Source organism: Artemia sp. Qi Xiang Cuo, chromosome 20, assembly GCF_049724085.1.
Source record: "Artemia sp. Qi Xiang Cuo chromosome 20, ASM4972408v1, whole genome shotgun sequence".
NCBI lineage: Eukaryota > Metazoa > Arthropoda > Branchiopoda > Anostraca > Artemiidae > Artemia > Artemia sp. Qi Xiang Cuo.
Genome location: NC_142813.1, coordinates 31300807 through 31327051, shown reverse-complemented (window position 1 = coordinate 31327051; position 26245 = coordinate 31300807). Strand labels below are relative to the sequence as shown.

The following is a 26245-nucleotide window of genomic DNA, read 5'->3' as shown; positions in this document are numbered from 1 at the left end:
GGGATATTATACTCTCCCATATTGTAAAAATCAGATCCTAAGGCTGACCCCTGAGGTACTCCCCTTCTTCCTCTTACTAGGGCTGTTGACATTGTATTTCCTACTCTCACTGTCACTACTTGGTCTTCAAGATAATTTTTACTTAGCAGCAGCATTCTACCTCTAATTCCAGCCTCAATTATTCCTGACAATATTTGGCTATGTACAATGTTATCAAACGCGTCCTTGACGTCAAGAAAAACTGCAATCATTATAAGTCCATTCTGGAGAGCATATAAAGCATCCTGTTTAAAGCAGAGCAAATTTTCTATGGTACTTTTGTTTTTCCTGAAGCCGCATTGTATATCTTTAAGGCCGCCCCTTTTTGTACTTCATAGTTAAGTTTTTTCTTAATAAGTCGTTCATATACTTTCCCTAAAACTGGGAGCAAAGTTAAGAACCGCTGGTCTTCCAGTTTTGAATTGCCCTTTCCTGGTTTTGGGATCATAATTGCTTGGCCCCTTTTCCATGCACTTGGAAAATATCCATCATTCCAAGCCAAATTGATGATGGCAAGCAACACCATAATCCACTGCTTTGGCAAAGCTTGAACAAACTGTGGATAAATCATATCTTCTCCTGGTGAGGTAATAGGGAGATTTCTTATTACACTGTCAATTTCAACATTAGTAAATGGCTGATTATAAGGGCTCTGCAAATCCTGATTTGCCATTCTTTTAACTTTAGCTATCATTCTGGCCACTTCTGTAGCATTTGGATCAGTATTTCCTATTGTCTTATTTAAATAATTGGCACCTGCATTTGCTTTATCTTGATCTGTCACTAGTAACTGATTATTGTACACTACAGGAGGTTGGATTTTCTGGGTGGGGTTTTGTTTTGCATTTGTTTGATGAAAACAGACCTTACTTACTGGTTTCCAGAAATCCAAATTTTCAATAAACTCTTCCCAGCTCTTTTTCTTGGCTAGTGAAATCGCTCTCTTAAATGCTGCATAAGCTCTTTTCACCTCAAGATAGTTGTATATTATTGTTGCTTGTTCATACTCATTTTTTCTTCTTAGATATTTCTTTTTAGCTGCATCACAATCTTTGTTCCACCATATACATGAATTCCTTTGCCCCTTATATTTGGCCTTCAGTGGAACAGCTTTTGTTGCTGCTTCAATTATGCTGTCCCGGAAAACCTTCACTTTGTCATCAACACGTTGCTCTCTTTCTACTACAGCCAAAATGTCTTTTTGTTCAAGAAATTCTTTAAACTTTCTCCTATCTGCCTTCTTGATTTGAAACTTAGTAATCTTGTTTGTCTCAAATTTATCGGAAATCTCAAACCGACCATCACAAACATTTAATAAAATTGGGGCATGGTCGCTAAACAAAGATGTATTTACTAAGGTTGACACAGTTGCTGATGCCACTAGATCTGGGGTAGTGAAAGTCAAGTCTATAGTGGTGGAAACTCCTGTAATAAGATTTTTTCGGGTTGGCAGTCCTTTTGGTGTAATTAAGCATATATTATTTTCCAGTAACATATCTTCAAGGCTTTTACCTGAAGCATTAATAAAATCACAATTACACCAGACTTTACTATGGGTATTAAAATCCCCCATTAAAACCACCTGTTCTGCGTTTGGTATTTTATGAAGTAGTTCATTTATAATGCCACCAATGTCTTTATTATTCCCATTCGAGTTGTAAACATTTATAACATTGAAGATTTTACTATTTCCCAAATGGAGCTTGCATCCAACTATTTCAACATACTCTTCACAATTGTCACCTAATTCAATATGCACTTCGGTGTAGTGGTATTTTTTGCTAATACATATCAACACCCCGCCTCTTCCTGTTTCAATTCTGTCTTTCCTCAAAATATTATAGCCCTGGGAACTCATATTTATTTAGGGTTTTAGCCAGATTTCTTGGAGACATAAGACATCAATACAGTTTTTATGACAAAATTCAACAACAAGATCTTTCTTCTCATTCCTCACTAATTGTGAGTTCCATGACAATATTTTAAGGTCCATATTGTTGTGCTTCTGTCTCATTAATTAAACAAACACTTCTAATTTCATCTTTGTTTAGCTCTCCAAGCTGCAATTTATGCACAAGGTTACATAATTTATTTATACATTCTATTAATGATAGTTCACTTAATTTAAGCATTTCTGGTCTTAGAAGTAATCCAATTATTAGGGATTTTGCTGCCTTCTGTTCAATTTCTTTATGATGTTGATTGAAATAAGGGGTACTCACAGTTAGTTTTTTGCTGGCCACATCTGCATAGCTTCTATAGGTTACTTGGGCTCTCTTAAAACCCATGTGATATATCTCTGCCACTTGCAGGATTTCTTTATTCTGGATTCTAACAGGGCAAGCAAATGATGTACAAGAATGATTGCCGTTGCAATTGGCACATATATATGATTTGGGCCTTGAGGTACTATCAGTATTTTTGAGATGGCACATATCAGATGAATGATTTCCTGAGCATCTTAGGCATGTATGAACTTGAGTTAAACAAACATCCGGTTTATGACCATATTTTTGACACTTATGGTACTGCAATAATCTCCTGTTATACACCTGGACTTCTCTTTTCTTCCACAAAACCACACACTTGGGGGAAGACAATTACCTTCAAAAACCACCATTATTGCGTAACTGTCAGATAGCTTTTTTGTTTCTTTGTTGTACCATTTTTGCCGGTGAACTTCTTTTACTTTAATAGGTGACTCCATACACTCTAAAATCTCTTCATCTGTCATGCTTAGTTGGACTCCTTTTATGATCCCTCAGCTCAATCTCTGCTTAACACTTCCAGTAACATTCCCTCCAGCAACAATGTTCATTTTTTGGACAATTTTTGATGATTCTTCATCCATGAGGTATACTGTCATTTTGTCTCTTACTCTGTTTACTTCAAATTCAAATTTCCTAAATTTCAGTACTTCTTTCAGAGATTTCACTATTTGGTAGTCATCAGGCAGTTGTTCATTTTCATCACTTACTGTCAAATCAATCATTGAAGATAATAATTCGGTCTGTGGTATCTCAATAGTTTAATTTTTAAAGGACACTTTCTGAGATGGTAGTGATTGGTTTTGGTGTACATTTTGCCTCTTAGCTTGTTGTGGAGCGATTTCACTATTTGGAGAAATGTCTCTCCTTTTACGTCCTAGGCTGGGGTTCAGTCCCAGTTTTGGCTTTTGCAGGTCTTCTTGAATCAACCCTTCTACTACACAAGGGTTGACAGGTCTCATCTATTCCTCACTATCAGATGGTAATGGGGGTTAACTTCCTTCACCACATAACACAAGAGTACTTATTTGCCAAGGGAATGGGCTGTATCCCTGGCAAATTATAATTTGGAGGATAAAAACCACTTCCCACTAACTGAACTGGTGCTCTTTGCACCTGCTGGACAATTTGTTGTTGACCATAAAATATATTTGGGTTATATGAACCGGGTTGCCAGCTTACTGGCACATCATGGGACCATGGAACTATCATTTGGTTCTGACTTGCATTATTATTAGCTCCATAAAACTGTGGGGTCATTTGCAAAAATGATTGTCCTTGACCTGTACCACTTCCAACTGCACCATGACCCCCTTGGGAGCCAGATTGAATGTTCATTTTTCCTAGAGCACAAAATCTATTTTCAAAATTTATCCTTCAAAACTTATGAAATGTCATTCTAGTCACCTACCTCACAGAAACATTGAAAACTTGAAGCAAAAGATTTTATATCCTACGGTTAATCTTTTCTTCCACCTCCTTCCTAAAGATCTGAATTCCATCCAGACTTATTATTTTAAATTTTCTCGGTACCTTTTGTGCCTCCCTCCGTGGTTCTGGAACCAGCATCTAATATCGCGATTCGGCCTCCCTGATTTACGTGAAAAAGTGACTGTGCTTGCGGGAAAGCTGTCGTTATCTGCTGGTCTTACTGCGCACCATAATTTACGTCGTTTTATGTAAATAATTGTTAAGTGTAACGAGTTTATTTTTTTTTTTTGTTCTTGATTTTTATAGTGGGTAATAAATAAATTATTATTATTATTATATGAAGGATTTAGAAAAACAACGGTTTTTCTCCAATTCTTCAAGTATCCATTAGGGAATATCAAAACATACCCTACAATTACCCTACAAACTACAAATCATATAGCAAATAAACCTTTATATTTTTCATGATTCTTCCAATCTTCATCAGGAATTCCTTCCATTCTCTATACCTCTAGTTCAGTATTACTTCTACTTGGAGATTTGGAATCTGTCTAACGTTTCCTTGTGAACCTGACAAAAAAAAATTATAACAGTAAAATGGTTAGTACTAGCAAACTGAGCAGTATATCGTAATTTTAATCTTCTAAATCTGTTGGTAGTTTTCTATGTTATTCTTTATTTTAAGACAGCAATAATACTCTGTTTAACAAAAAACACCAACAGATATGAACTTCTTCTCCCATCCCTTAATATTGCTATTGATGAGAGACAGTATGATAATGTATCTATAATGTCTGCTGAGTTAAATGCCATACCACTCAGGTATAACAGGTAACCATCAGGCTGATGCAATTGCGAAAAATTCCCTAAATATTGACCAGCCAAGAGGGAGACCTATCCCCATTAGAGATATACAATGCTGGAAATTTTCAGAGGTACTGTTTAATAAGAATAAACCAAATTTATCTCCCTTCCCCAACAAGTACCTCTCTAGAATATATAATAGAATTTGTTCAGGCTTAAATAGGGTAAATTTTCAGGCGTTTTTGCATGAGTTTTCAAATTCAAATGGCTCAGTTCTCTCAGCCTTTCTTTGCAGACGTTGCAATATAAAAAAAGAACCAAATCACCATTGCCTAATTGAATGTAATATGCTGACGTCTGCGCAGCTTGACTTACATTGTTAACTGTTAAAGTGCTTCAAACACCATAAAATCTCACATTCAGCTAAGAGTCTAGCTCACCATACCTGCACACAGAGCACTAAACTCAATGTATATGCTCCAATATTTCAACTCCTGGAATCAAAAGATTTACTGCACAACATCTAATCAGATTTAAGCCATTGCAAGTTAAATAAGGAGCAACCACTTGCACTATCTCATTTCAACTCACAGAGTGAGTCACATGGAAAAAGGCTGAATAGTCTCAACTGAAAAGCCCATGTTCACTGAAACAGAAGAAGACAACTCAATTTTCAGACTATCCACATCCAACAGAGTTCAACAGGAGTTGTGGAGATTATTATTTTGAGTGCTGTGTTTAACACAGGTTTGGGCCTTCTCAGAACCTGTGTTCAACCAAGGTATTCTGACATTTTCATTTCTGACAATTCTGAAGAGCTCATGTCCAACATGCTTGGAACTCATAAGATGAAAAGGCTTTATAGTTTGGCTAGGTTAAGAAGAACAAGGAGAACCTGAAAACGATTTCTACCAAACCTTCTCCTACTTCAAGCCCTGTGCCTGAAAACTCAACTCAGAATATTGGAAGCTACAGTGATGACAGTGGTCAAATATGGTTCTGACATATAGGCACTAAAAAAACAGGGGAGAGTTTGCTGGATGTTTTCCAGAGAAATTGCCTATGGGCTGTTTTGGGTACCCAATTGACTGACCATATCTCAAACAGTAAGCTGTACAAAAATGTGGATCAATCCTGCTTCCTAAGGCTATAATGTGGGAAAGGTTGAGATGGCTAGAACTTATTCTTCAGATGAAGGATGACAGATAACCAAAGATTATCCTTGTTGACCAGCCTTCTAGGGTCCAACAAAAAGCAGGTTGCCCCCAAATGGGATGGGAGGATGTTGGAAGGAAAAATATAAGGGAAATGGGAACTTCTTGAGAGGGGTTAAAGAGGGACGCTTTGAATAAATTGGGATGAGGGAGAAGTATGTGTAGCTGAGCTGGCTTTGGTGGGTTGGTGCTATAGTTAGTTGTTGAACAAGGAGCACAAATATACGTCAGGATAGCAAGGAGCCCACACTAAGAACTCCACACACTTCTCTTGTGCCTCATTTTAGCAGGAGATGTACTTCTCAAACTTCCCCTCAAACAACACAAAAATTACTCAAACGTAATAAGATAGGCAATGGTGCCATAATATTCAATACATTTCTAGAGCTAAAAAAAAGGGAAACTAAGAGTCAAAAAATTACCTTAAAACTCAAGCTCAAATTAAAGCCAAAATCATGGAAGATTCTGAAAAAAGAAAACAGTAAGCATTCCTTCAGAAATTCTAGTAATGTTTCTGCTCAAACTTAAAATGCTTCCTGCCTCAATGAATTGGGAATAGAATTTTCCTTTTTCAGTGGTCAGCAGTGGACATAGGAAAGAAGGAGGTCATTATTTGTTTGCTATTATTAGAGCAATGATTCATTCAATCTTGTATAATTATTGGGGTAATTTCATTACTGTTCATTCATAGAGTATTGCCAGGAGTCTACTATTTGTGTCTTGAAACCTTCGTAACTTGTAAGTCCACATAGTAAAACTTATTTTTTTATAATCACATATCTTACTTGTTTATGCTGATATCTATACAGGTAAATTGGCCCAAACCTCCAATTCTGTCTCAGGGCCACTCCCATAGGCCACAGTCCACACTTAAGATAAACATGGCCAACAGTTTTAGGCTAATTGTTGGTACACACTCGCTGCACAACAAGATTAGGAAAAACATAAATATGAGCCATGGGTGAAATGTAACAAAACGTCAGTGCCCCAAAAAGGGGGAAGAGAGATAAGTACATAAAAATATCTTTCCAGTGATCATGAGCCTCTAAAGGAAAGCCCTCGGTAGTACTCGGGCAGTACCTAGTATTGTTTATGGATAAAATATTCAAGCTAGTAACATTCTAAATTAAGGAAAATCATGCCCAAGCCAAACCATAGTTACACCAGTCTATGAAAAAAAAGCTAAGCTTCATCAATGACATGGGTTTTTGTGATTTTGGCACAATTGTATTGAATAAGAGAATTAAAATTGAAAGAAATTGGTATAAAATGTTTGCATCAGCACAGATTTGTTTCCAACTTCTCTCTATTAATAGGCAACTAACTCTTTTTAACTTCTGTCAGAATCCTGTAATTACCTTAAGTCACAGCTTGGAGCAAATTTAAGGATTTTCATCCTTGTAATGCTCCTTTATGACTTCTGTGGGCTGTTTTCAAAATTTGGGATGAGGGCTCAGCAGCTTTCCAGTTGTACAGGAACTCTTGCTGTAGCCATTCTTTGTCCAGATTTGTCTTGAATGCATGTGTCGAATCAGCAGCCATTGTATCTTCAGAGAGTTGATTCCACAAGTTTGTTACTTGTTGGCTGAAAAAATGGCTTCTTTCTTGGACTAAAAGGCATTTCTTGAAGTTTTTTGGAATTCCCTCTAGTCACAGAACGTTCTGGGGGGTAAGGAGACTAGGGAGAACATTTTAGGAAATAATTTTGTGGGTCAATATCATGTCAACACGTTTCCTCCAGCAAGAGTAGGAAGCTTCAAGTGATGTAAACGCTCTTTGCATGGCATTTGTTTGTGGTCTTTGACCATTTTGGTTGCTCTTCATTGAACTTTTTCTAGAATTTCTTTGTCCTCCTTGAAATAGGTTGATGCCAGGGACATTCCAACCTCTAGGTGCAGTCAAACAAGTGCCTTGTAGAGCTTCATAAGCACGCTTGGGGCGTCTGCTAGAGATAGTTCTTTTGATCATTCCGAGAGATTGGAAGGCAGACAACAATACAGATTTTGCATGGGTTCTGAACTTAAGTTGATGATCAACAATGACTCCAAGATTGCTTTCTTCAGAGACTGCAAAAAGGGGGTTACCTTGGAGAGGGTACTGCTGATGTGCATTATGATTGCCAAAGGGGATTACATGGCATTTATCAGCAATGAACGAGAGTAGCCATGTATCAGCCCAAGTCCCAAGAATTTCAAGGTCCTTTTGGATAGATTACTGGTCAGAGGCTGTGGCTGCTTTATCAACAAGCTTTGAATCATCGTCATAAAGAGTGAGGAGGTTTGAGAGAAGATTGGGTGCATCATTTATACATAAGTAGAAGAGACTTGGCCCACAAATGGTCCTCTGGGAAATGCTGCTTAAAACAGTTGTAGACAAGGGGAAATGAGGGACACCTTGAGAGTTGTGAACTCTTACAACTTGCATTCTTTCAGAAAGGAAACTCTGCATCCACTGGACAATAACATCATCAACAACTGCTGCTTTTAGTTTGATGCTGAGGAATTCATGGCAAACCCTGTCAAATGCTTTTGAGAGGTCCAGGACCATTATATTGACAGGTAAACCATTATCCAGCAATGATGTAAATACTCATATGTGTGTGTTATGTTAGAATCAACAGATCTTAAAGATCTGAAGGCATGTTGAGTGGAAGTGAGGATGTTGTTAATTTCCAAGTTCTGAATTAGAGCTCTGTTGACAAATCTCTCAAGCACCTTTATAACTGCAGAAGTGATGCTGAGAGGATGGTAATTTTCTGTATGATCTTTGGGGCCTTTTTTGTGGATTGGTGTTATATAGGATGTTTTCCAATTCAACAGTAGTTCTTAATTTTGTAGGGACAGCTGGAAGAGTCTACACAAGGGAAAAGTGACAACAATTCAGCATTCCTTGACAAGCCTTGGGTGTATTCCATCTGATCCTTTGGATTTATTAACATGTTATTTTCCAGGCTATTTAAGACCATATCTTTGGAAATTGATAATTTTGGCATTGGATGACATATTAAGTTTGATGGTGCTGCAGGGATAGTTGAACAAAATTGGATGGTGAAAACAGAGACAAACTGGATATTCAAACTATACCCTTATCTATTGGTAATGAGTGGGTTATGCCATTATGTTTGAGGTCAGGAATGGTTTGATGGTTAGGATTTTTAGCAGAAATATGTCTCCAGAAAAATTTGGGGTTTGCCTTGATATCTGTGACGCGTTTCTCCTCATGTTGAGACTTCAGTTTCCTAACTACATTGGAGACAAGATTCCAAGCCTTTGCATACCTTATCCAATTTTCCTGTGTTTTATCCTTGCTGTACCTTTTCCAGGCTCTGGCTTTCCTATTGATTATTCTTTTTGCATCCTTTGTGAGGAAAGGGAGTGTTTTTGGCTCCTTTTGGTAGATGACAAGGGAGTGCTGTTTTTTCAGTTGATAGGAGGGCTTCTTTAATATTTGTCCATGATAAGTTCATATGAGAAATAATTGGTTTTGACCAATTTATTGAGGCTAGTTCCTTCTGTATTGCTTGATAGTCAATAAAATTTTGAGGATGAACATTAGGTTGCAGACATATGTTCAAGGATAACACACAGAGGATGACTGAGTGGTCACTATTGCCAATTGGAGGAAGAAATACATTTCTGACAAGGGACTCTGGACTGCTCAAAACTACAAGGTCGAACAGGGACGGATTCTGGTTGCCATGATACCTTGCTGGCGTGTTAACTGTTTGATGAAGGAAGTTGTCAGATAAGCAATACACAAAGGGGGAATTTTCATTACTAGATACTGCATGACCAAGACCATCAACCCACTTGATTAATGGGAAGTTGAAATCACCAATAATTATCAAATCAGATGATACCATAGATGCCATTTCATCAATGATAGTTTTCAGATGTATTTCACAATCATCAAGACTGGGTGCACTAGGGCTTCTATTTACACACCTAACAGATTTTTTTTTTCTTAAAGAGTAATATCAAGCCATAAACTTTTTACCCAGGGTACATTGAAGATTAGATGGTTAATACAACTAACCTGGAAACCTTCTCTGACATAGATACCAACTCCTCTTCTGCAGTTTTGCTGCCCCAGATTAGTTAAGTACTGAAAACCAGATATCCACAACAAACTTGGTAACAGGTATTGTAGTAAACTTTGGCAGAATCTCCACTAACCCAGTAATATCTGCTTCTTCATCTTTTAAGAGCACTTGGATATTTAGAAGCTTGTTTGTAAGAGAATCAAAATTGCTAGAGATGACATGCAGGTATTATTATCTTGAGGCTCTTGTAACCAATCATCCAGCAGCAGAGGCCCTGTAGCTGCTACTGTGTTTGACATAGGTGGGGTAGATGTTAATTCAGAGATGGCACTGAGGAAGCACAATTTACTTGAACTATCACATGAAAAGAGAAGTTCACTAAGTTCATTTTCAGTTGATACACTAGTATTACCTTAAATTGCAGCTAAAGCAATCTAAGGATTTCTCCTTGTAGAGCTCTGGAGTGATGACTAGTAGTATGCAAGAATCACTGGTGACCAGGTGCTGCTCCCTCTTCAATAGCATCCCAATTGAATTTGCACTCTTTGGAGGACCACTCAGCATTTATCCCAGTTGAGGATGTTACTCAACTTGGAAAACCTAACTCTAAGGGTCTAAAAACTAGTAGATCATTTTTATTCACACTGAAGGATAAAATTGATATCCCAGAAAAATTATTCCTATTTGGGCAAATCAAACCACACAAGGAATACAAACCTAAGCCTATTCAGTGTCAGAAGTGTTTCAAATTGGGACACACGACAAACAAATGCAATAAAATTCTCCAAGAGTGTAGTAATTGTAAATCTTTCCACCCTAAGGAGCTGACAACTTGCAGCAACACTCAGCCTACATGCATCAATTTCAAAGGCCCACATGAATCTACAAATAAATCACTATGCCCTGCATACAAGAAAAGAGCTCTAACACTCCGAATAGCAACAGAGAAGGCCATCCCATACCCCTTTGCAGCAATTGAAGCAAATGCTGCCCAACAATACCAAATAAAGCCTGTAATGAAACCAACTAAAACTCCCAAGTCAAATGCCCCCAATGCATCAAGCACCCCATATAAAATACCATCTTCTAAGCCCCCTAGCTCAAATCCCTATCAGAAGGAATCACCAAGCCAACAAACCCCCTTGTCCGGTGAGATGAGGTCAGCCTGGCCCCCCCTCCCAAGAAGAAACAAACCAGAAACACTACCAGGAATCAATCCCTTAACCAACAAACAGGATGCACAACCAAAAATGCTATCCCCAAATATATGCTTATTCATTCTAAACTGTAATGCAGTGCAGGCCATGAACATACATCAACTACAGAAAACAAAAATTATTGCAGAATTGGCAAAAATCTACATCCCAGATGATATGATATGCTCATTCAAGCAAAAAAAGATCTTGCTTTACTTTTAACAAAGCTGAACATTGATACACAGTCATATGAAGAATAAATCAACAACACAACATTTATCAATACTCCAATGGAATGTAAGATCACTCACAGAAGATAAGCTAAATGAACTAATATCATTTATGAATAATAATTCCATTAATATTGCTTGCCTCCAGGAAACTCATTTAACCCAAAATCAACAAATTAAGTCTCTCGGATATAATATCCTGAGAAAGGATAGATCTTCAGAGAGAAAAGGTGGAGGTGTAGCTTTAGTTAATAGTTAATAATACTATAAAATTTTGTGGCATCAATTTTCTAGATTTTGAAAATGATGTTGATGTAATTGGTATAAGTGTTTGGCTGAGTAATTTAAAAACCTACATAATAAGCTTTTATAACCCTAATGGCCAAACTACAGACGCCAAGGATTTCTTTAATTATATAAATAATTCTAATATGTTAAAAAATATTAGTATTTGTGATGATTTCAATGCCCACAGCCTTTTGTGGGGGAATAAACCAGCAAATAAAGCTGGTAAATTTATTGAGCATATGACTTCAAATAATAATGATTTAGCTGTTGCTACCCCTCCAAACCTGAATACATATTTTAACCCCAAAAGTGGCAAATTCTCCACAATTGACCTACAAATTGTGTCATTAAATTTTTTGAACAAAATTTACATAAATAAAATTGATAGTCTATGTACATACCACTTCGCTATAGTTTGCTCCCTAAATGAACCTGCTGAAACTTTATCTCATACCTCCAAATATATCAACACTTAAGCAAATTGGTCTAAGTTCCAAAATAAGCTAAATGATGAAATTACAAGTTTCACCCAAAGTTCATGCATTTCTAACACAACAGTTAACACACATGCTGAAGCCTTGACATCTTTACTAATAAATACAGCTAATCATGCTATCCCCAGGACAATACCTAAGAAAACATTCTCTAAACAAATTCCTAACGCATGGTGGACAAATGAGTGCCTAAATAAATGGATGATAAAAAAGGCAGCTAGGACAGAATTCATAAAAAAAAAACCAACACCTATTACATATTTAAAAAAATTACAAGCAGAATCTAATCTAAAAAGGACTATAATAGATGCTAAATATAATTACTGGAATAATTTCGCAAATAATCTCTCCAGAGAAACGCATGAGCCAATTATACATAAAGTCATAAGTCACATATGTGGGAAAAAGACTTCCCCCAGTCCACTCCTGTAGGAGCTTATACAAAATAATACCCATTATGATAATGATGATAAAAAGGCTAACCTATTTGCAATTCTATTTGTTAATAAGCTAACATCAAATAATCAAAGCAAACTGGCCACAATTCCTCTGAACCCAAGTTACCAACCACGCCCAGGATCCGAGTGCATAACTAATCCATTTTCAATCCAGGAATTGAATAATGCAATACATCATATTAGGACCAAAACTAGCAGCAGCTATGACAATATACACCCTACATGGATAAATAATCTCTCACCTTCATACAAACAAGAACTGCTAAATTGTTATAATCACGCTTGGGCATCTTCTAGGTTCCCCAATATATGGAAATGTTCGTCCCTCCTACCAATCCTAAAGAAAAATAAACCAAAAGATAACCCTGAGTCTTATAGGCCCATAATGATTACACCTGTGATGGGGAAAATAATGGAGAAAATGATTTATCACAGACTCCTCTGGTTTGTTGAGAAAAATAACATGATCCCACACACTCAAACTGGATTCAGGAAATACCACTCCTCAACAGATGCTTTCATTCCGCTAGCAAATGCAATAAATGAATCTTTCTCAAAAAATAGTATCCTAGTGGCAGCTTTCCTAGATTTTGAAGGGGCATATGACAATGTGAACTACCAAATCCTTTTAAACAAACTTGCAAGCCTTGGAGTACCTCCTAAGTTAGTATCTTTTATCAAATCCTCCATAGAAGTGCGGAGTTTCATTGTTTGTGTTGGTTCAGCCTCTTCACCCCAAAAGACAATATCCAAAGGCCTACCTCAGGTAGCAGTCCTCAGTTGCCTCCTATTTGCCCTATATCTCTGGGACATGAACCTACCCCACACGAATCTACATTATGCTGATGATCTGGTGCTATGGTCATCTGGCAACCCCTTTCAGATAGCACAGTCAAATTTGCAAAAGTCTTTTTTCTAGTTTGAAAAATTCTCTCAACATTCGGATTTACCCATTGCACCCACCGAGTCAAAAATAATCCAATTTCACTGGAAGCGAAACCATATTAATGCAAAACTAACTCTAAATAAAACAAATATTCCAGAAGATAATCATATTAATTACCTAGGTCTCATGCTTGACCAAAAACTTAATTTCCACCTCCACATTTCAAACACAATAAAAAAATGTTATAGAAAAGCAAATATACTAAAAAGACTTCTTTCCACACCCTGGGGTTGTAAGGAGAAAACCTTACTCCAGTTTTATAAATCACATATAAGACCCCACATTGACTATGGGCTCATTGTCTATGGTGCATGTCCAAAGACCCAGATGCAAAAAATTGAAACAACACAAAATGATATAATACGTCTCATTTGGTCTTAGGAAACCCACAAGCACCAAGTTTCTGCTTATGGAGAGTGGATTAACAACAATAAGGGAGAGACATAGCTTTCTCTTGACAAAACATCTTACAAAAATTGAATCAAATAGCTCACAAACATTACATAATTGGTTAAGAAATCCAGCCATGTATAAAGGAATTGCAGATGAGTATGCCAATGTTCAAAAGAAGTTCCCTGTACCAGCAAAGTCTATTGCACCTACTTTCCCCCATTCCCCTCCATGGAATTGGTCATTCCCCATAATAAATACTGAATTTTCAAAATGGAATAAAGATTTAACCCCCATTGCTTTTGTCCAGAAAAAATTTGCAGAACTTAATACAATTACATATAAAAACCACTTCCAAATATTTGTTGATGGGTCAAAAATGAATGAGAAGGTAGCAAGTGGTGTATTCCTTCCTCACCTGAAAATTGCAATGGGCGAGAGATTATTTAAGAATTTATCTATAATGTCTGCTGAGTTAAATACCATAATCATGGCATTAGAACACCTTAAGCAAAACCAACCTTTGATTGAAAATTCGAATAATATTATCATCTATTCCGACTCTTTATCAAGCCTTGAGTTGCTGGCCTCAGCTCCTCAATATAAGTTGGACATTGACACTTATCATTGTCTCAGTATTATTGATAATCTTGCTTCAAGTGGCATTAAAACTTACTTTCAGTACATTCCTAGCCACTCTGGCATAAGCGGTAATCATCAGGTTGATGAAATAGCAAAAAATGCTATAAATATTGACCAGCCAAGTGGGAGACCAATCCCAATTAGAGATATCTACCAATGGAGGCTATCAGATATTAATTTTAATAAGATTAATCCTATCCTTTCCCCCTTTCCCAATAAGTATCTTTCTAAAATTTATCATAGAATTCGTTCTGGAACAAATGGACTAAATTTCCTTGCATTCTCATATAAGCTTTCTAATTCAAGTGGTTCAATTCCCCTGTCCCCTCTTTGCAGGCATTGTAATATGAATAATGAAACAATTGACCATTGCCTATTTGAATGTAATATGCTGACGTCTGCACAACATACCTTGCTTTGTAAACTGTTAAAATACTTCAAACACCACAAAATCCACTATCAGCCAAGGGCCTAGCCAAATATACCTGCACACAGAGCATAGAAATCGACATCTATCATCTTATATTTGAACTCCTAGAGTTAAAAGATCTGCTGAAAGATATATGAATATATGTAATAAATATGAGGCAATCAAGCCAGTAGCTCTGTAGCCCAATGAGTGAAGCAAAAGGAAAAGGCCTAAATAGTTTTACTGAAAAGCCCACTTGCTGTTAAATGGAAGAAGAAGAAGAATCTAGCCTTCATTTAAAAATATCAACAGATTCAGCAGTAACAGTTTCATTAGATAATTTGTTCCAATTGTTGACAATACATGTTGAGAAGAATTGAGTATGAACTCTGGATGTTGTAGACTGCTTGGCAAGTTTCAGTTGAACACCTCTAGTTCTTGAATTGGTACTAACAGTGGGGAATAATGCTGGGAGAATGTTAGCTCTCAATAACTTAAAGGCTAAAATAGCATAGCGTCTATTTCTCCTGTATACAAGTGTAGAGAGATTCAGCTTTGATAGTCTTACAGGGTAGGAAAGCTCTTGCATGCTAGATATCACTTTAGTGGCACGTCTCTGCACATCTTCAAGAAATTTTATATCTTTTTTAGAATATGGAGAGGCAAGTAACATTCCAACTTCAAGATTAGGATGCACAAGTCCCTTATAAAGAAGACTAGAATTTCAAGTATTAACACTTGAAATTCTACAAAGTGAAGAGGATAACTGCAAGAAATCAAAGCTATTTACAGGAGGAGAGGGGCAAACTGTTATATCTCCATAGCAATGTTGTTTGTCACAATTTGGCCTTTGAAAATGATGATATCCTTTTCACCAGAGTTTGTTCACCTTTTTAGCACATCTATGAGAGCCTTAGGTTTATCATGCTTGGCCTTTGATGCATCACTACAAAATTGAATATCTTCACAGAGCTCACAAGAATGGTTAATGATTTTCCTTTTGATGTCTACACTGGGAACAGAGAAGAGGATAGGTGGTGGACATGCATTTACAGACTGTGAGTTTGCAGGGATGGAAGTCTTTTCACATTTGTAATTTGAATCCCTTGGAGTTTGTAATTTTGGCAGAGGTATGACTGGATGTAGAGTTGTTTGTCTGGTTGTGAAGGGATACCATATACAACTATGTTTAGAGCTCTTTGTTGTCTATCCTGCTTTTCAGCAAAAGACACTGAACCTCACTATTGAGATGTTGGGCAAAATTATTATTCAACCAAAATTATTATTCTCTTGTTGCAAAAGGGTTTGAATTTCAGCACACACATCAGAAATCAAGCATTTTTCAGTGACTTGATGTTCAAGAGCCAACATCTGTGTTCTGATATCATTAATTGATATTAAGATTTCTTCTTTGAGTGAAGTTTTGACAGAAAACTGCTCTTCTAAGTTTCCATTCTCTCTAGTTTTAAAAAGCTATACCTTAAATCTTAACTCTGATTGGTCAATCAAGAATTTCATGCTTAAAATTTGAACAATGTTCAACTCAATAAATTACAATTAGTAAACATAATCAGTGCTGTAGTTGTGCATAACTTTAATTATATCAAAAAGTGTAATTATAATGTGGCTATGACATCAGACAAATGTTGACAGAAAACTGTCTATTCTCTAGGTGGTATAATAGAAGTTTTATAGTGATTTAATTTCTTGAAGTGATAATTTGCCTAACTGTCTGAGTACTTAATTTCCTTAATTTGCACTTTGGAGTGATATTAAGGTCAATACAGGATTTGTTTTGAAACTGCATATCTTATCCTTTTAAACCATTCAAAATGCAGTTTTTATCAGTAAAATTCTACATAAGCTATTTTCTGCTGTCTTGGAAAGTGGTTAGGTTAGGAAAATAAAACTTTCAGGGATCATTTAAGCAGACTAAAGTATGTCCCAGGAAGGCCTTAATAGCCTTAAAAAATCTTTGTGTTTTAAAAGTGAAACCTTGCAAAATAGATCTTCTGCTTAAATGAAGTACACGGCAAGTTTTTTTAGTAGAAAAACTTCTATCGGTCCTAATTTATGAGGTTTTAAAGATCTGCAAATACATGTCCTAAATTTCGAAAAAAAAACTTTAATACTGCTTAAAATTCTACTAAAGTAACAGGATTCTACTAAAATAACAGGAGTTGCATTTTCAAAACTAAAAGCAGAGAAAGAAACTGGATGTTTTGTCTTATGTTGTTTTGTCTGAATTTTAATAGGCACAGACCTGTCAAGCAGGCATATAGTTTTATTTTCCTAAACTAACCACTTTCCAAGATAGCAAAAAGTAGCTTTTAAATATATATTGAACATTTCATATAAAGTACCAATAAATAAAGTGAACATATCACTCAATGCACTTTTCAATTTTAAAGTGCAAATTCAATTTTAAGTCTCTTACAGATACTCAAAGATGATCCCTTTTTCTCTTATTTTTTATATAGCTTATATACCTCTGTTAATGTCACTCTTGTTAAAGCTGATGTTAAATTCTAGACAAGCTACTTTTCACAATCTTGGAAAGGGGTTAAGTTAGGAAAAATGAAACTTTACATTATAGCTTAATTTTCATTTTTTTTTCTCTTTGGTTTTAGTTTTGAAAATACAATTCCTGTTATTTGAGTAGAATTTTAATGACATATCAGTCCTTTTTTTCTAAATTTAGGAAGTGGATTTGCAAATCTTTGAGACCTCATAAATTAGGATTGAGCAAAGTTGTGAAGTTAAAAAAAATTGTACTTTGAATAAGCAGAAGATCTATTTTACTGCTACTATTTTAGTTGGAAAGAAAAGGACCAATCATCAAGACTCATTTTCACTTTGATAATTTCATTAGTTATGCAAAAAAGATGCGAGTCGTTGATCTTTGGTGATATATTTGAATTATACCTCTGTTAATGTCACTCTTGTTAAAGCTGATGTTAAATTCTAGACAAGCTACTTTTCACAATCTTGGAAAGGGGTTAAGTTAGGAAAAATGAAACTTTACATTATAGCTTAATTTTCATTTTTTTTCTCTTTGGTTTTAGTTTTGAAAATACAATTCCTGTTATTTGAGTAGAATTTTATAGACATATCAGTCCTTTTTTTTCTAAATTTAGGAAGTGCATTGGCAAATCTTTGAGACCTCATAAATTAGGATTGAGCAAATTTATGAAGTTAAAAAACAATTGGATAAGCAGATAAGCAGAAGATATATTTTGCAGGATTTCCTTTCTATAGCACAAAGATTTTCAAAGGTTAGTGCCCTCTAGAGAGAGAAGGATTGCAGGTAGGTAGCTCAAAATACCTTCCTGGGACATACTTTAGTCTATAGATCCATCTCTGGAAGTTTAACTTTCCTAACCTAGCACTTTTTCAAGATAGCAAAAAGTAGTTTGTCTATAATTTTCCCAAAGAGGTTTACCCATGAATTGAATCAATGGTGACAAAATTGAGAATTAATAAATACATGGGAAATACATAATATCAGCTATATACTTGGGTAAGGTTATAAAGGTTAGGTTATAGTTGAATTTGTACCAAAAACAATTATTATACTTAGAAAGAGCATGAAAAAGGGCATCAAGTGGTATTTTCACATTATTTATAGATGATTTATGTAAACTACTCAATATTTACCAGGTTATCTAGGATTTTACCTCTTTTCTTATATTCAATAAGTCTTAGAGACTAAACTTTATATATTTGAGTTTACATAGGAGCTACCACACATAATATAATACATTAGAACTTATAAACAACAACAAAAGATATATTATTAGGGCTATATATGGGTCCATCAGTGGGGGGGGGATACAATGTGAGGGTGCAGAAAAACAAGAAACAGAACAGATCCAGCATGGATGTTATTTTGCTCCAAAGTGCAATTAAGGTAATTAAGGTAACAACTATTATGCTGAAAAGCAGCAGGAAGTAATGAATTAACTGGTAATACTTTGAAATTCTAGACAAGCTGCTTTTTGCTATCTTAGATAGTGGTTAGGTTAGGAAAATGAAACTTTCAGGGATGGATCTACTGATGGAGACTAAAGTATGTCCTAGGAAGGTATTTTGAAGGGTAAATATTTTTGTTGTTTATGCTATTGACCAACAAATAAATTGAACCTATCACTAGATGTAATTTTTAATGCTCTTCCAGAATATAATAATTGCTTTTCTTGCAAATTCAATTTTAAGCCCATTTAGGACCCTTGAAAATGGTAATTTTATTCTATATTTTTTGGGTATAAAAATTGGTTGTAACATTTGTTTCAAAATTACTATTTCATTATACATCTATTTTGTAAAATTGTATAATTCATGAACATTGACTTGTCAAGATTAAGTTTAGGCTGCTGTTTTAGGCTGCTTAATGAATGCTGTTTCACCTCTTAGACAGGCACCAATGGACAAAAATATGCTTATTTTCAGGTTGTCATGACACATCTATTTCATGAAATTTGAAAGCAGTTTCTAGTCATATCAAACAGGCTGATTACGATTATACCAGGGAATAGATAGCTCAAAGGGGTGCTTGACCCTTAAAAATGACCTGAAAGATTAGGAAAAAACTATCTTGAGTTCCAGAATTTGTATGAGGGTATATGGACTACCATGAAGTCCTTTCACCCCTTTGATTTCGTATCTTCAATCCTTCTTTTTCTTCAGCTCAGTTATGTTTTTGAAATGGTCAGCAGTAATTCTATATCTTTGTAAAAGCAGCACCTGAAAATTAAAAATACACTCCACTAGGCATTTCATTTGAAGCCATAATTTTGATAATGGGTTGTGGGAAGCGCGAGTACCTGAGCTACCTGTTCCCAGCAATTTAAGGCCAATAGGCCGGCTGGTACCAGTACGGAGCTTCCTACTCATTCTTGCTCTCTTCTGCACTGTAGAATTCTATCAATGTTCTCTTGTTGTCTTCATGATCTGAATCATCAAGTTATAAATTGGTCTTTCAGTGTTAGGATGATGTTTTAAATTGATGATGGTATCAAATGTTTCTGGAACACCCATTTTCTGGCAGCTTAGTTTAATCTTAGTGATTTGTGAAGCCAGTACCAAACACTCAAAAAAGATATGTTGGGGGTTTCCATTGATGTTTTACACCACCTACAGAGTGGTGAATGATGGAGATTCCATTGGAATCGAAGAGAATTCAACAACAGGTATCCAGATTTTAACCTATAATACCACACCGAATCTTCCCTTGATTGAAATGGGGAATTCAGGAATGGAGTGCACTTTGTTTTTCCATGGTGTTTTATAATGTCACGAAGGTTCCCAAGTTTTGAGTCTGGAGGGGGGCACACATTTGCTCCTTCATTAGCTAGCCTATCGGCTGTCATGTTTTGGGTCAGTCCTTTATGGCTAGGAATATGGTGGAAGCAAACTGAACTGTCCATATTCTTAAGGCTTAGGAGAGAATCTCTAATAGATTTTAAATCTGAATCAGCAGCCTCATAATTTATTTTTTTGATTAGTTGGATGGCAGACTTAGAGTCTGTGAGAATTAACACTTTTTTGGAAGCTGGTCTAAGGTTGACCATAACTTCCAGTGCTTTTAGAATGGCAAACAACTCTGCTGACAAAGTTGAAGTATTGGATGGGAGAGTTACTGAAATATTCAAGGAAACATACGGAATGCAGACCCCTGCTCCTGTATTTGTTCCCTTTACTAATCCATCAGTATAAACTTGAGTATATCTGGGGAATAATGACGAAATTTTATTGGCAAAAAGCTGACAAACAAAGCGATCAGTATAAAAAGATTTATCCTTCGGGAGCAGTTGGAGATGGCACTCTGGGGCCTCAAGTTCCCAAGGTAGGGAATTTGGAAAAGGGTAGCTATCTGCATGTTATTTTTCCAATTTAGATGATCTTTCAGATACTGACACCAAGAAGACTTATGGTGCTGAGGCTTGCTAGGGTTTGCAAAAGTGGTTGGAAAGACTGCATGTTTATCACCATAATATTGTATTTTTGTAAAGTAACGGTTTCTCTGCGTAGTAGCTCTATCTTTCAGAGCAGGTAGTCCAGGGAGCTCTTTTAGCTTGTCTACTGCAGTATGTTTATGCAGTCCCAATGCAATTCTTATGGCTGAGTTTTGAAGTGCCTCAAGGGTTTTAAATAAAGTTGCAGGAACATTTACAAGGAAATGAATGCCATATTCCATTTTTGATCAGATATACAGTTTATAAAGATCAATAATCAGTTTTGGCAAAGATCCTAATATAGATCCTGCAAGTCACTTTAAGATGATGAGTCGCTTTAGGATTGACATTCTCAACATCTCCACATGTGGTTGCCATTTTAAACGGCAGTCAAGGGTCATACCCAGTAGACAGACAGATTTGTGATAAGCTATTGTGCTCCCTTCTATCACTAAGGGTTTAGGGAGGGTTTTTTGTTGGTTATAAAACACTATTGCCTTTGTTTTTGGGACCAAAATGCACACACCAAAAGCTTTAGAAAACAGACACACATCATCTATGTCTTCCTGGATTATGCTTTGGAGTATGTTTATATCCTTGTGTCTATTCCACACCAGGAGATCATCAGCAAATTCTCCATTTTTTGACTGACTTCTAAGTTTTAATTCTGAAATATACAATGTGAATAAAAGAGGACTTATGACAGTTCCTTGTGGGAGACCATCAGAGTTTCATTTATCTGAACTTGAAAAGAACAATCACAAAGTAGATCATCAATCATTGGTACCACTATAGATAGAAAATTTTTATTATTCATAACTTCTAGTAACTTTTTGTGCTTGACATTTCCATAAGCATCTGAATCAAACAGCACTGCAATTCCAAATTCACCATTTTGCAGAGCCTCTGCTATATCTACTTCAATTCTGGTTATGTTGTCCATTGCACTGTGACCCTTTCTGAAACCTGTTGGGGATTGGGGTATCATTTGATTGACCTCTGCAAACCATTCTAATCTCTTTAAAATCATACATTCAAATATCTTGCCCATGGTGCAGAGGACTGATATTGGTCTATAAGATATTGGGTTATCGGGTGATTTCCCAGGTTTGAGGATTGGGTGAATAAGGGCAATTTTCCAGGAATTAGGGAACTTCCCTTGTCTCCATGCCATATTACATACTTCAAGAAGTTTTTTTTCGAAAGGTATGGGGTGATTCAATAAGCCATTTGATGTGTACCTCATCATACCCTGGTGCTGAGTTTTGATTACATTTTTCAATGGCTGTGTCTAACTCAGATAATTCAAAAGGTAAAATTAAAGACTTTTTGTTGTGCTACTGAAGAGAGGACATATACAGGTGGGTTTGGCAAAAAAGCTTCTACATCATTCTTCATGTATGTTTTTGCAAATATCTCAGCTTTTAAATCGTCAGATGTTATTGGCTGACCCTGGTTTTTTATTCCATACTTGTGATCATCAAGTGTCATTTTCTTGCCATTCATCTTGCTTACATATTGGTGAATCTTAGATACTGCAGTGCAATGGTCTACTCTAGTCATAAATTTATCCCATGCCTCCTTTTTAGCCTGTAGACATGTTTTTTTCACTATTGCTGAGCTGCATTTATATTCAATTACTGTGATCATTGATGGATGTCTTTAGAATGCCTTTCTTGCTATGTGTTTAGCTTCCACTGCAGCAGTGCATAAATCATTCCACAAGTGTTTAGTTCTTTTATTGCCAGGGGAGGTCCAATCATTATTGTTTGTCTTAGGGATTGTTTTTTGGGCGGCATCCATGATAATGTTTGTTAGGATTTTCACTTTATCATCAATTAGGAAAGAGTCTTCCAGCAGAGTATAATCAGCTTCTTGCAGCATTTGCTTGAACACTGGCCATTTACCTTTCTTGTTAATAAATTTCCTTTTACAAGGTTTTATTTCACAAGACATGTGTGAGACAATTGTCTTTACAGCACAGTGATCACTATGCAGATCTGTTACTCTACTAATTGACACCTGATCAATAGCAGAAGCACAACCTAGTTGGATGTCTATGGTTGAATGTTTGTTATTTTTGGAATTGTAATATGTTGGTAAATTATATGGTGTTAGAACTACTATGTGATTATTTTCCAATAACAGTCTTTCCACATTTTTTCCAGCTCAACATCTTCCCAATGTGGGCTGTGTGCATTTAGGTCACCAAAAAAAGAGGGTTTGTCCTTCTACTTCTGTTGATAAAATATTAAACACATCTACATCACCCTTTGGGTTATACATTGATTTAATTTGTAGTGTATCACCTGATTTTAAAGTAATTGATACTCCCACCACATCAACTTCGTGATCATGTTGCATTAATGGTAATGGTGAATGAACTAAACACTCATCTATAAAAATAATAGCCCCCCCTCCTTCCCTGCCAGAATCTCTATCTTTGCGGTATCATTTATATCCTGGTATGGCCACTCTTTTAAGATTACTCAAATTTGTTTCTTGGAGGCAAATTACATACACTTTCTCTTTGTTTAAATATGAGCTGAGTTCCATTATTTTCATTTTATTCAGTGAGAATGTGTTCCACTGCAGTGCAATCAGTTTGTCTTTGGTATTAATCTTGTTAGTCAGTTGGGTGGGCATTTTTTTAATCACTGGGGGATTTGAACATTTTGGGCAGCAACTATAGCAACTAGCTCCATAAATTCATGTGTCACTCTTTCAGCAAGGACTCTGGAAAGTGCTTCTCTAGTGCTTTCTCACTTAATAAGCCTTTCATATGTATGTCATAATTTGATGTTCAAATAAGTTCCTGGGTAATAATGAATTTTGACAAATTTCTAAGTTGGTTACCAACTAAAATTGTGGGTGTTGGGGGTTTAATTTTCTTCTGGGAGGTTCAGTGCCTCTAATAGATAAGGAGGTAGGTCTTATTGGTTGCATAGAGGATGGACCTGTTGAAAGTCTTCCTACTTTTTGGTCAAGTCTGGGGAAAGAAGGGCTTGCCAAACTTATGGGAAATTCGGTAGTTGACAGGGAGTAAGTCTCATTAAAGCTAGTAGAAGGTATTTTTTCTGTACTTGCTGTGGATGTCTTTTCTGATCTTGGGCAGGAGTTGATGTTCTGGAGGGTGTGTTGGAAAAGTTTAGCTGAGGTTGTCTAGTCCCTTTTCTAATAGCATTTGCAATTATAGGTAGGCTACTGGTATATTTTTCTCCTGAGCTATTTTTATAATCCGACTTCTTTGTTTGTATTTGACACATAGATTTCTGTTTTCAGAAAAGTGTGAACCACCACAGTTTAGGCATTTTGTAGGGTTTTGGCAATTGGTTTCCAAGTGACCCTTCAAAGTGCAATTTTTACAAACATCAGTTGTGGCAAATGGGCAAAATTTTTGTGTGTGCCCTAATTTTAAGCAATGCTAACATTGGATTGGTTTTTCATCATAGTGTCTAAAGGCAACTCTTCTCCCAAATAAGAATAACTTTTTTAGTGAATAATCTCCTTCAAATACACACAGAACTGAGTTGCTAGATACTAGTTCATTTTTATCATTTCTTTTCTTAAGTCTTGTTGTTGACTTTAATTGGTAGTTCGAAAGGGCATTATCAGTAAGGCCTTCTTGGATATCACTATCCCCGTATAGATTTGATACATTATAAATGACTAACCTAGTTTCTTTTTGAAGAATTTGTTCTTTTGGTTTGCAGGTTAGGCCTACTGACATGTTACGAATCAGTTTCAGATCCAGCAAAGGGGTCAGACAAGCTGCATCATTTGCATATAACTCAGCTTCTCCATTTCTATTAATGAATAGGTCAAATTTCTTAAAAATATTCATTCTAAGAAAATCAATGTTTTTTGGGTTCAAATTTTGGGAGTGGGGTATTTGTATTTGTCTTAGCTGGTCAAATTACTACAGCAAACATTGGGATGGATATTTCATTACCAGGGGTTGGGGCTGTTGAATCATCTGAAGTTGCGGATAGTTTAAGGCCGTCATCCTTATGTTTTTTGGTATTCTTTTTCTTATGTTTTAGGATAACTTGGAAATCATCCCATTTCAGATGGTTTACACTACCTGGTAGTTGACAATTTGGGTCACTCTGCTGGGGTGATCCTACAGAGATCATTGTACCATCACTAGAAGTAGATGTACTTGATGGTAGTCTAGAGGTGGCTGTTACAATTTTTTGATTCTCAATGTTTATAGGGTCTGGAGTATGGGGAGGAGAAATAGCTGCATCACTACAGGGAATAGCCTGGTTCCCTTCCATAGAGGGGTCAGGTGGATCTTGTTTGGACATCAGTCACAAAAAAGCAATATATCTAAAAGGCACTAAACCTAGTAAATATAACAAAGATAATACTTGATGAAAGGCAAGCCTTTGGGTGTTCCAACAATAATATATTTAGTAAATATATAAATTGCTACCATGCGGTTACATCCGGGTTGCGGTTGTCTTTGGAGCAGGGTTGCCACTTCAACAAAACTACTGGTACTAGCCAGGGTAGCTCAAAAGTACTACCACGACAGAAAAGTACTAACTCCCTGCCTAAAAACTTGCCGCGTGTTGCGTTTCGCGCAACACGCGGTATTTTAGCCCCGTAGTTTCACTTTGGCTTATCATATAAGCCAGAGTAATTTTATTTGTTAATTCTGTATAGCTAGTCGAACACTGACTTCCGATATTGCAAAAAAGGGCCACTGATATGGGAAGCAACTACAATCAAAATTATCGAAGTTATGTCTGGATGTTCACTATGAATGCTCCGTAACTGCCTAGTAGGGTAGTAGGGCGTCCAGACTATCCGTTTTCGGTGAAAAAAGGACAGAAAACTGAAAGCAAGAAAAGTAGTCAAGATGTGCAGTTTTTTTTGAAACAAATCTGTACAAGTTTATCAGTTATCTGTATCAAGCCTGTTTTTTTCTAAGTCAAAACCTGAAAAAAAAATCAATCATCAGTTAAACAATTAACCTTTTTTCTGTTTAAGAGCTACAACATTTAAAATCTACTTTTATTCATCACTCATTGTTTCTTTTTTGGCACTTTTTCAGGAAAAGCAGTCCACACTATCATTTTCTGTCTCATTTTGCCTAAATGGGACTAAACGGGGGCAACGCGCTAAAGGCGTGACCCTAAAAGTTCAGTGAGAGAATTTTATTTACAGACCTTTACAGTAATAAAATATTATTTAAGCTCACGCTTCCACTTCCTTGCACTCCTGACCAGCTCTGTTGGAATATCCAAAGTCTCTGGATTCAGTACTTCCTCCTGACATGCATAATATCGGATATTGTTTCTGGCAGTAGTCTGTTCCGGAGGAGGTCCGAACTAGTTTTAACAGCGAAAACTGACGTTCGGCCGAAGCGCTGCTATGAGGCAACGATATAATACCCTTTATGAATATAGGTAGGTGAACAAAAGCAGACTCCC

General features: G+C 36.2%; 1 long non-coding RNA gene across 2 annotated transcripts in view; it reads right to left on the bottom strand.

Annotated features, from left to right (window-relative positions):
• LOC148940094 (uncharacterized) overlaps window positions 1–25262 on the bottom strand; it is a 35967-nt gene extending 10705 nt beyond the window's left edge. Inside the window, exons 1-2 of one of the 2 annotated variants that reach the window (XR_016143467.1) lie at window positions 25178–25262; window positions 4189–4307 (exon numbers count right to left, since the gene is read on the bottom strand). This is a non-coding gene — a long non-coding RNA (uncharacterized LOC148940094). Of the gene's footprint in view, window positions 1–4188; window positions 4308–9790; window positions 9870–25177 lie in introns of those variants that run through there. The other variant, XR_016143468.1, reaches the window with a different exon arrangement.
• Between the last annotated feature and the right edge of the window lie 983 nt (window positions 25263–26245).